Raw genomic sequence first — 12,300 nt, 5'->3', positions numbered from 1 at the left:
TGAGCCTGTTGCTAGGATAAGGCCTGAAGAATTTCGTTTTTAATTCCACATTATTTGCCTCGCTGCCACGGTTGGTTTCCTCAGGCAAAAAAAATACAAAGACAAAGAAGGAATTAAAGCAAGGAAAGAGGGTCTGAGCCAGGTCAATGGAGGATTCTGGGTAAGATTGTCTGTTCAGCTGCTGAAGATCACCTGGGTTGTGTTCATTATGGCACACCGTAGCAAATCTGAAAGTACAAATCTGATTCCTCATTGGACAAGGTCAGGCAGTACCTCCCCATTTCGAATTGTTTTCTTTCTACTAAACAGAGCCCTGGGTTTGGGAAGCAGAAACAGGAAGGAAGATTTGGTTTGGCATCACAGCTAGGCCATTGATGGCTGCGATAGCACTGTAGAAATAGTCAAATCCTCACCATTGCGAGTCTGTTGCCCTTTTCTAATTAAGAATAACATGTTCTTGAGGAAAAGTTAGCCTCATGTTAGTGGGTTTATCAAAACAACCAGAGACCAGATAAATAAAACACACTCGCACGCACGCACGCACGTGCGCACACACACACACACACACACACACACACACACACACACACACACACACACACACACACACACACACACACACACACACACACACACACACACACACACACACACACACACACACACAGTATGGCCCCAATGAAGTGAAGTGTTGGTGGTCTCACCAAATATTTAAGTGCTTTACTGAACTTTCAGCATTTATTTTATCACAGACATTGTTGTGTTGGCTCATTTGTCAAATTATCCTGAAACAAAAGTCTTTGAACTTGACCCTGGAATACTGTCATCCAAAAATAACAAAGAGAAACACCCATGGAGGCTCTTCAATGCCCGGCTCTTTGCAATTGCTGAGAACTAGGAACTAAAAAGAGATCAGAATATTGTGAATTCACAGCTTCCACTGCAAGTTATCAAGCTTGAAAAACTAAATTTTGTTGGGGATGTGGCTTCTTTTTTTTTCTTGGCTAGTTAAGCATACTCCTTGGCTAGTTAAGCATAGTCCTTGGCTAAGCATACTCATTGGCTAGTTAAGCATACTCCTTGGCTAGTTAAGCATACTCCTTGGCTAGTTAAGCATAGTCCTTGGCTAAGCATACTCATTGGCTAGTTAAGCATACTCCTTGGCTAGTTAAGCATACTCATTTTTTACATTTACATTTTAGTCATTTAGCAGACGCTCTTATCCAGAGCGACTTAGAGTAGAGTGCATACATTTTTTACATACTGAGACAAGGATATCCCTACCGGCCAATCCCTCCCTAACCCCTAACCCAGACGACGCTATGACAATTGTGCGTCGCCCCACGGACCTCCCGGTTGCGGCCGGCTGCGACAGAGCCTGGGCGTGAACCCAGAGACTCTGGTGGCGCAGCTAGCACTGCGATGCAGTGCCCTAGACCACTGCGCCACGCCAAGGAGACTATACTCCTTGGCTAAGCATACTCCTTGGCTAGTTAAGCATACTCCTTGGCTAGTTAAGCATACTCCTTGGCTAGTTAAGCATACTCCTTGGCTAGTTAAGCATTCTCCTTGGCTAAGCATACTCCTTGGCTAGTTAAGCATACTCCTTGGCTAGTTAAGCATACTTCTTGGCTAGTTAAGCATAATCCTTAGCTAGTTAAGCATACTCCTTGGCTAGTTAAGCATACCCCTTGGCTAGTTAAGCATACTCCTTGGCTAGTTAAGCATAATCCTTAGCTAGTTAAGCACATTTCTTGGCTAGTTAAGCATACTCCTTGGCTAGTTAAGCATACTCATTGGCTAGTTAAGCATACTCCTTGGCTAGTTAAGCATACTCCTTAGCTAGTTAAAAACTTATTCGGGTTTGTAAGTAACAATAACATTTCCCAAGACAGACATATCTGATATTGGCTGAAAGCTTAAATTCTTGTTAATCTAACTGCACTGTCCAAATAACAGTAGCTATCACAGTGAAAGAATACCATGCTATTGTTTGAGGAAATCGCACAGTTTTGAACATGAAAAGTTATTAACGATCAGGCGCTTTTTTTCAATATCCGACAAAAATTAAATATCCTGTAGCTGCCTGTAGCTCAGGATCTGAAGCAAGGATGTGCATATTATTTATACCATTTCAAAGGAAACACTTTGAGGTTTGTGGAAATGTGAAATTAATATAGGTGAAATTAATTAAATTAAATGTGAAATTAATGTAATTAATAACACATTAGATCTGGTAAAAGAAAATAGAAACAGGGGATCAAACTATAGAACCCAGTTCCTAGATTTCTACATAAAAATATATTTTAACAAACAAAACTATGTTACATGTTATCTCTGGGACCCTCAGGATGACAAATCAGAGCGAGATTACTGAATATAAGTACGTTATTTACCTTCAGATGTGAATGTATCAAACCAGTTGCCGTGATGAAAGTTTTTTGTTGTGGTGCACTCCCCTCAAACAATAGCATGGTATTTTGTAAATTGGACACCCCAGATAGATTAACAATAATTTAAGCTTTCTGCCAATATAAGACATGTCTATGTCCTGGAAAGTTTTCTGTTACTTACAGCGTCATTCTAGTCACATTAGCGCACGTTAGCAGCAACCGTCCCTGTATAGGGACATCGATCCCATAGATCCTTAAGAGGTTTTAACCAGGTAGGCCAGTTGAGAAGAAGTTCTCATTTACAACTGCGACCTGGCCAAGATAAAGCAAAGCGGTGTGACACAAACAACACAGAGTTACACAGAGTTACACATGGAACAAAGAAACATACAGTCAATAACACAATAGAAAAGTCTATATACAGTGTGTGCAAACGAAGTAAGATTAGGGAGGTAAGGCAATAAACAGGCCATAGTGGCAAAATAGTAACAATTTAGCAATTAAACACTGGAGTGATAGATGTGCAGACGATGAATGTGCAAGTAGAGATACAGGGGTGCAAAGGAGAAAAAAAAACAATATGGGGATGAGGTAGTTGGGTGGGCTATTTACAGATGGGCTATGTACAGGTGCACTGGTCTGTATGCTGCTTTCACAGCTGATGCTTAAAGTTAGTGAGGGAGCTTTGAGTCTCCAGCTTCAGTGATTTTTGCAGTTTGTTCCAGTCATTGGCAGCAGAAAACTGGAAGGAAAGGCGGCCAAAGGAGGAACTGGCTTTGGGGGTGACCAGTGAAATATATTTGCTGGAGAGTGTGCTACGGGTGGGTGCTGCTATGGTGAACAGTGAGCTGAGACAAGGCGGGGCTTTACCTAGCAAAGACTTAGAGACTCATAGCCAGTGGGTTTGGTGACGAATATGAAGCGAGGGCCAGCCAACAAGAGCATACAGGTCACAGTTGTGGGTAGTATATGGGGCTTTGGTGACAAAACGGATGGCACTGCAATAAACTGTATCCAATTTGCTGAGTAGAGTGTTGGAGGCTATTTTGTAAATAACATCACCAAAGTCAAGGATCGGTAGGATAGTCAGATTTACGAGGGTATGTTTAGCAGCATGAGTGAAGGATGCTTTGTTGTGAAATAGGAAGCTGATTCTAGATTTAATTTTGGATTGGAGATGCTTAATGTGAGTCTGGAAGGAGAGTTTACAGTCTAACCAGACACCTAAGTATTTGTAGTTGTCAAGATATTTTAAGTCAGAACCATCCAGAGTAGTGATATTAGACGGGAGGGCAAGTGCGTGCAGCGATCGGTTGAAGAGCATGCATTTATTTTTACTTGCATTTAAGAGCAGTTGGAATGCAACAGAAGGAGAGTTGCATGGCATTGAAGCTCGTCTGGAGGTTAGTTAACACAGTGTCCAAAAAGGGCCAGAAGTATACAGAATGGTGTCGTCTGCGTAGAGGTGGATCAGAAAATCCCCAGCAGAAAGAGCGACATCATTGATGTATACAGAGAAAAGAGTCGGCCCGAAAATTGAACCCAGTGGCACCCGCAAAGAGACTGCCAGAAGTCCGACAGGCCCGCCGATTTGACACACTGAACTCTGTCTGAGAAGTAGTTGATGAACCAGGCGAGGCAGTCAATTGAGAAACCAAGGCTGTTGAGTCTGCTGATAAGAATGCGGTGATTCACAGAGTTGAAAGCCTTGGCCAGGTCGATGAATACGGCTGCACAGTATTGTCTTTTATCGATGGAAGTTATGATGTCGTTTAGGACCTTGAGCGTGGCTGAGGTGCACCCATGACCAGCTCTGAAACCAGATTGCATAGCGGAGAAGTTACGGTGGGATTCAAAATGGTGGGTGATCTGTTTGTTAACTTGGCTTTCGAAGACCTTAGAAAGGCAGAGTAGGATAGATATAGGTCTGTAACAGTTTGGGTCTAGAGTCTCCCGCGGCAGCTTTCCAATCTTTGGAGATCTCAGACGATACGAAAGAGAGGTTGAACAGGCCAGTAATATGGGTTGCAACAATTGCGGCAGATAATTTTAGAAAGAGAGGGCCTAGATTGTCTAGCCCAGCTGATTTTGTCCAGATTTTGTAGCTCTTTCAGAACATCAGCTATATGGATATGGGTGAAGGAGAAATGGGGGAGGCTTGGGCCAGTTGCTGTGGGGGGTGGAGAGCTGTTGACCGGGATAGGGGTAGCCAGGTGGAAAGCATGGCCAGTCGTAGAAAAATGCTTATTGAAATTCTCAATTATCGTGGATTTATCGGTGCTGACAGTGTTACCTATCCTCAGTGCAGTGGACAGCTGAGAGGAGGTGCTCTTATTCTCCATGGACTTTACAGTGTCCCAGAACTTTTGGGAGTTTGTGCTACAGGATGCAAATTTCTGTTTGAAAAAGCTAGCCTTTGCTTTCCTGCCAGTGTATATTGGTTCCAAACTTCCCTGAACAGTTGCATATCGCGGGGGCTATCCGATGCTAATGCAGAACACCACCGGATGTTTTTGTGCTGGTCAAGTGCAGTCAGGTCTGTAGTGAACCAAGGGCTTTATCTGTTCCAGGTTCTACATTTTTTGAATGGGGCATGCTTATTTAAGATGGTGAGGAAAGCACTTTTAAAGAATAACCAGGCATCCTCTACTGATCGAATGAGGTCAATATTCTTCCAGGATACCCGGGCCAGGTCGATTAGAAAGGCCTGCTCGCTGAAGTGTTTTAGGAAGCGTTTGACAGTGATGAGGGGTAGTCGTTTGACTGCGGAGCCATTACGAATGCAGGTAATGAGGCGGTGATCGCTGAGATCCTGGTTGAAGACAGCAGAGGTGTATTTAGAGGGCAGGTTGGTCAGGATGATATCAATGAGTGTGCCCGTGTTTACGGATTTGGGGTTGTACCTGGTAGGTTTATTGATAATTTGGGGGAGATTGAGGGCATCTATCTTAGATTGTAGGACGGTCGGGGTGTTAAGCATATCCCAGTTTAGGTCACCTAACAGTACAAACTCTGAAGATAAATGGGGGGCAATTAATTCACATATGGTGTTCAGGGCACAGCTGGGGCCTGAGGGGGGTCTGTAACAAGCGGCAACGGTGAGAGACTTATTTCTGGAAAGGTGGATTTTTAAAGTAGAAGCTCAAGCAGTTTGGGCACAGACCTGGATAGCATGACAGAACTCTGCAGGCTTTCTCTGCAGTAGATTGGACTCCCTTTGGCAGTTCTATCTTGGCATAAACTGTTGTAGTTAGGGATGGAAATGTCAGAATTTTTGGTGGCCTTCCTAAGCCAGGATTCAGACACTGCTAGGACATCAGGGTTGGCGGAGTGTGCTAAAGCAGTGAAAAAAACACACTTGGGGAGGAGGCTTCTGATGTTAACATGCATGAAACCAAGGCTTTTACAGTTACAGAAGTCAACAAACAACTCAGCCGACCTCAAACCAGTTGAGATGGTTTGGGATGAGTTGAACTGCAGAGTGAAAGATAAGCATCCAACAAGTGCTCAGCATATGTGGGAACTCCTTCAAGACTGTTGGAAAAGCATTCCAGGTGAAGCTGGTTGAGAGAATGCCAAGAGTGTGCAAAGCTGTCATCAAGGCAAAGGGTGGCTACTTTGAAGAATCTCAAATATAAAATATATTTTGATTTGTTTAACACTTTTTTTGCTTACTACATGATTCCATATGTGCTATTTCATAATGTTGATGTCTTCACTATTATTGTACAATGTAGAAAATAGTACAAATATGAAAACCCCTTGAATGAGTAGGTGTGTCCAAACCTTTGACTGGTATGTATAACTCATTTTCTTTGGTCTGACATCTACTAGCTCATACAAATGCATTGAATAAAAGATTCACTACATGGAACAGATTGTCCCCCAAAAAGATAAAAAGGAGGTTTGTTCTGAGTTGTCTCTCCTATATTTGAGAGATATAAGAAAGATCAGGAAACATATACAGTATACATTTTTTTTTACATACAGTATATACATTTTTTCAACTGGTACCGGAGGGACTTTCAGATGAGTCTTGTGAGGCCAGTGGGCATCCTGGAGCAAAACAACCAACATGTAAATGTTAGTGAGAGCCTCACCTTTGCACAGATTAGTGTGTAGCGCAAACGGTTCGGACGCTAAAGACAAAAGTTGGCAGAGAAGAGTCTCCTGACACTTGTGGAGGTCATAGAGAAAAAACGGAGAACACCATCGTGTTCACGAGAGTCTCGGGAGAGGAGATTCTAGTTTAAACTGACCGATTTTTATGGGGATTTTTGGTTTTATGCTAATTCGATTTCCGCGAGGCGCGGACATATACCTTAGGGAACCCATGTCCACATGCACTCCACAACTACAAATATGCTGTTTTACAAGGATTTCTTAATCATGCAACATCAGAAACAGTTCCACTATATAAACAATTATTGGCCTCTGCTGCAACACTTCAGTATCTCACACAGAGGATTTCTAACTTTCCCTTTCCCCCTCCTTTCCCTCTCTCCCTCCCTTCCCTCTCTCCCTCCTTTCCCTCCATTCCCTCCATTCTCTTCCCTCCTCTCTCTTTTCTGTTCCTCCCACAGTTTTAACTTTCCCACATACAAAAAATGTAGGGCTTTCAGCACATACTGCCGCCCTATCTCACTGTGTACAGGACCCTGTCGGCCTGTATCCTCCTTTGCACTTTTTTTGTTTGTTCTACTGTAATCATTTGGCTGGCCCAGATCCGTGTGGGTGTGCTGGCAGCCGTACAAAAAGAGGAGGGGAAAAAAACGACATGGGAACAGAGTTAAGGTTGAATATTTATTACAAGAAGCCATCTGGCGTCAGACTGTCTGTACAGGGGGCTCTCTTCTTATAATAGTCGCTCTTCTCACGTTTACTATTCCTTTATCTCTCTCTGCCTCTCTCTCTCTTTCCCTCTCTCTCTCCTTCCCCTAGTGTCCCATTGCAAATATTCAGGCTAAGCCACATTGCTTGCATAGCCCTTATTATTATTGTATCATTATGTCATTAAAGGCTCTGACTTAATTTATGTGGAAAGAGAGCTAAGATTTATCTTCCCCTAACCGGCTCTGGGTAGCTTTGGGAGGGATCCTCAGGCACTTTCCAGGGTAATTTGACACATCAATCTGTAAGTTCATGAAAGTGTGCAGATGTAGGATCTTATTTTGACCTATATTGTCACAGCAAAATAATCCTGCAGCAGCAGGATTTGAACATTTAGTCCATAATGCTGCTTGATTGGTGGTTATGTGTTAGTGTGGTTTTTCTGCGAATTTATGTCAATCACAAAGCTCATCTGCATTTCCTGCGGTGCAGAAAAATTCTAAGCAACAAAAGAGTGATCAAATGAAGATTCTACATCTGTAAAATAGCACTACCAAACATCAAGTTACTACACACCTGTATTGTAGCTACTGTATGTCTGTGTAGCAACCGAAATCCATTAGTGAATTTTCTGTAATGCAGATTGAGTGTGTGTGTGTGTGTGTGTGTGTGTGTGTGTGTGTGTGTGTGTGTGTGTGTGTGTGTGTGTGTGTGTGTGTGTGTGTGTGTGTGTGTGTGTGTGTGTGTGTGTGTGTGTGTGTGTGTGTGTGTGTGTGTGTGTGTGTACATTCAGACTTCCTGGTTGTGTAATCCCATTGGGAATTGGAGTAGGAACCAGCTGCATGTCACCCTCAAATCTCTATGGAATGTGTGGCATTCCCAAGGGAAAGAAACCCACACAGCAAGTCAAGCATTTCTACCACTGAATTCTACCATTGATTAGGGCATATATAGTCAATGGTAGAAACCACACACTTACGTGCATTGCTTCCTCTCAATGTGTCTGGGTACTTATATCTATTAAGCAAACTCATAATCATTTTCTTTGATTAGCACCATACCATAGTTATTTAAGTCAGACTTTCACCATACATCAAAAGGGAAATGTATAATTTTCAACTAATCCAATGAACACTAACAAATATAGTAACAATCAGGACAACGCTTTAGTGTTATGAAATGGTGTGTTAATAAATCAATTGTATCACATAGTATGCAAATAGTTGTTCATATACATAAACTCTTGCGCTACATTATTTTACCCAAAGTGCCTTGCGGGCACAGCTGTAGCCCTCTGGACGTAATCTGTGATGATCTCATTGAAACGTTTTCATCGTGGAATGTCAGGCATCTAAATATCCATGGAAAGGACATTTCCGGCATGACACTCACAGAAGACAAGATGCAGCAGTGGGATTAATATCACGTACCTCACAATTGATGTGTTCTACAACGGAGGTGTTTACTTGCATGTGTCTGTATCTGCTGGTTTAATATACTCTTAAACACTGTTATTATCTACTCAGTGTGTACAAAAACCAGTTTCACTGCTTAAAGTTAATCATCTGTTCGTGTAACAGAGGAAGAAAGGCATTGTATTTGTTTCTATTGAATGTGTTGTATTAAATCGGTAAGTTCTGTCATGTGGCTTCTAAATTGCACGAGGAGCTCATGTGGAAAGCAATAAGCTTACATCAGGATTGAATAAACAAATGAGTGGGTAATGTTTATAAAACGATTTTGCCATTTGCAGGTACACAACATGCATCCCAATTACAGAGAAATAAAACAAAATGAAAATTTCATCTCCATTCAGGAACATAAATGTGCAATTTATGAGGAGAAAAGTGCCAAGGAGGTAAGTACCTTGCCAGCTCCATGAAAAATGATACCAATTAAAGCATAAATTGCTTGTTTTCTCATAACAATCATATTTTCATAACTCTGAAATCAAATAATTGTTGCTTTTATATTAAGCACAATAAAACAGAAAAAATATGGTGTTTGAGAAGAGATTGTGAGAGAGAGAGAGAGCTAGAGAAAGAGAGGGAATGTTAGTTAGAGAGCGAGAGAGAGAGAGAGAGAGAGAAAGAGAGGGAATGTTAGTTAGAGAGAGAGAGAGAGAGCGAGAGAGAGAGAGAGAGGGAATGTTAGTTAGAGAGAGAGCGAGAGAGAGAGAGAGAGAGAGAGAGAGAGAAAGAGAGAGAAAGAGAGGGAATGTTAGTTAGAGAGAGAGCGAGAGAGAGATAGAGAGAGAGAGAGGGAAAGGGAATGTTAGTTAGAGAGAGAGAGAGAGAGAGAGAGAGAGAGAGAGAGAGAGAGAGAGAATAGCCTCTGAATATTTTAACTGAATTTCAGAAGAAAGTTTCAGGAAAACAAGGAGGGAAGAGGAGAACATGTGGAAAAGTGTGACGCATATGTAAAAGTTCCTAAAGAAAACTCCACCGAAATATTGCATCATTTGTCTTTTGAGGCTGCTGGAAATGTGCATATGATTTCATGTTTGATTAAATGCCAAAAGCAGCACACTGGGCTCTTACAGATTACCAAATGTATTTATTTCAGAGACAGAGAGACACAGAAGCAAAGAGAGAGAGAGAGAGAGAGAGAGAGAGAGAGAGAGAGAGAGAGAGAGAGAGAGAGAGAGAGAGAGAGAGAGAGAGAGAGAGAGAGAGAGAGAGAGAGAGAGAGAGAGAGAGAGAGAGAGAGAGAGAGAGAGAGAGAGAGAGAGAGAGAGAGAGAGAGAGAGAGAGAGCGAGCGAGCGAGAGAGCGAGCGAGAGAGAGAGAGAGAGAGAGAGAGAGAGAGAGAGAGAGAGAGAGAGAGAGAGAGAGAGAGAGAGAGAGAGAGAGAGAGAGAGAGAGAGAGTCATGTCCCTTCTTCTGTTCCGAAGTTTCTCAAGGAACTGCAATCTGGCTCTGTCCAATACTTCCACCACGGATTGAAACACAGCACCACGACTTCATTGTACAGTACAAAGGAGCACTTTGATAGGTTTCAATAACTTTCATCCCATTTATGCATACACATTTTGTCAAACTTAGTACATCTGCATACATTTCATTATTGTCTGAATCAAATCAAACTGAAGAAGGACAAATCACTGTCCATAATTGCCAGGGCCGATAAGCTGTCGTCTGTACCTATCAAACTGAAATATCCTAGGGAATCTTAATATCAGGGGGAGACAAGGCGGTCTTCCAGCACATACACATTGACTAATGCACCACTAAGAACAAACACAAGCAATTATATTAAAATGTGTTGTTAACTGTGTTTGTAACCAACTTTGTCTCATGTTGCAATACACACGATAGGCCCAGCAATTAGTGATGTCATTTTGTGTAGATATTGTTCACTGTAATAAGCATCATTTACATTTATTCATACTTAAAGTGTATAATTTATCCATACACAAAATAAGACTGCAAAATGCTACATTGTATTAGCCTGCGTCCTTTTGCTTGGGTAGACGACTTATACTGTAGGTTTACGTGAGTTGTGAATTCATATAATGTAAATGTAGGTTAATTATTGAGTTCATTTATTTATGGGTGTCTTTCCTAAGGCCTAGAGGTTAAGTAAGTCTACTCTTCTGTCTATTCTTTAAAACCAAATGAACACAGAGCTCTCAGGAGTTTGGATTAATTGCAAATAAAGAGGTTATTCTCCGAAGAGATGTGACTCAATTCCAGGTTTGGGTGGGTTACTTTGTAAATGTAATCCATTACAGTTACTAGTTACCTGTCCAAAATTGTAATCAGTAACGTAACTTTTGGATTACCCAAACTCAGTAAAGTAATCTGATTATTTTCCATTACTTTTGGGCATAAGAAGAACACAAAAAGAATCCATCCAACACATTTGGTGTGTCGTTTTAGTGGTCTCTGACTTCTGGTCAGACTCTTAAACTTGCACCCTTTTCAAAGCTGAATTGAATGTCATTGAGAAAACAGAAAGGTGTTACATGATTACATGTAATCAGTTACTCCCCAACTCTGCTCAATTCCTCTCTCCTCAGAGAAGGAAAATTGAACTTGGAACTGTTGGTTAAATTCTATGACAGTTAAACTACTGTAGTTTCCTGGTGGAAATAAAAGGGACAAAGATACTTCAGTAATTTTACCATTCTCTTATAGAAATGTAACATGTGTAGGAGATCCATGCTGTTATTCAAATGACATACTTAACAATAGTCATTACATTGTGTTTACACTTCTGCATACAGTACATACTGAACTTGAGACACCCAAATAAGAGTCACCTCCTGAACCAAACTTTAGTCATAGATATATCTCAGAATGATTTTTACCTTGTAACATTGTTTTAATGGCAACGTCGCCTCCAACATTCACTTTTGGAACAACATCCTTTTGGGGAAATATGAAATGGCCAAAAAACAAAGCACAAACAAACGCTTGATCCATCGCCGCACTCCTGAACTGTGACGATTAGTGGTTCTAATAACGTCACTTATGTCATACACTCTAACGATCTGTGTCACCATTAACTGGCTCTTCCATTTGTTGCGCCTGTTTCTAACTAAGGCCAAGTTTATAGAAGTGCCCAGAAACGCACTACAATATGGCTATGTCCCCAATGGCACCCTATTCCCTACAAAATGCACTACTTCTTAACAGAGACTTATGGGACCTGATTAAAAGAAGTGCACTAAATACACAATAGGGTGCCATTTGGGATGAATCCTATTCTAAATTATTTATACGATCAGTGTTAGGCCTTCCCTGACACAGCCATTTGATCTTCAGCAGGGTTACACTCGGCTTGGCTCTGTTCACTGTGAGATCCACCCACCCCTAATTGTCAATGTAATTTTGCAAGCATCTTGATTCTTTACCACTGGAAAGGGAGAGGATTCCATAGAGTTTGTCCATCCCAAATGGCATCCTATTCCCTATACAGTATACTACATTTTACCAGAGCCCTATGGGCTCTCATCAAAAGTAGAGCACTATAAAGGGAATAGGGTACTATTTGGGACAGTAACTCAGTAGGCAAAAATGAATGCCATGTGCTGAGAGAGTGCCCAACCACAGTGGAGTATTGAGGTGGCGCCA

This window comes from Salvelinus fontinalis, chromosome 7 (genome assembly GCF_029448725.1).
Source record: "Salvelinus fontinalis isolate EN_2023a chromosome 7, ASM2944872v1, whole genome shotgun sequence".
NCBI classification, from domain to species: Eukaryota; Metazoa; Chordata; class Actinopteri; order Salmoniformes; family Salmonidae; genus Salvelinus; species Salvelinus fontinalis.
The sequence above is the reverse complement of the archived record's forward strand: the minus strand, read 5'-3'. Positions refer to the sequence as shown.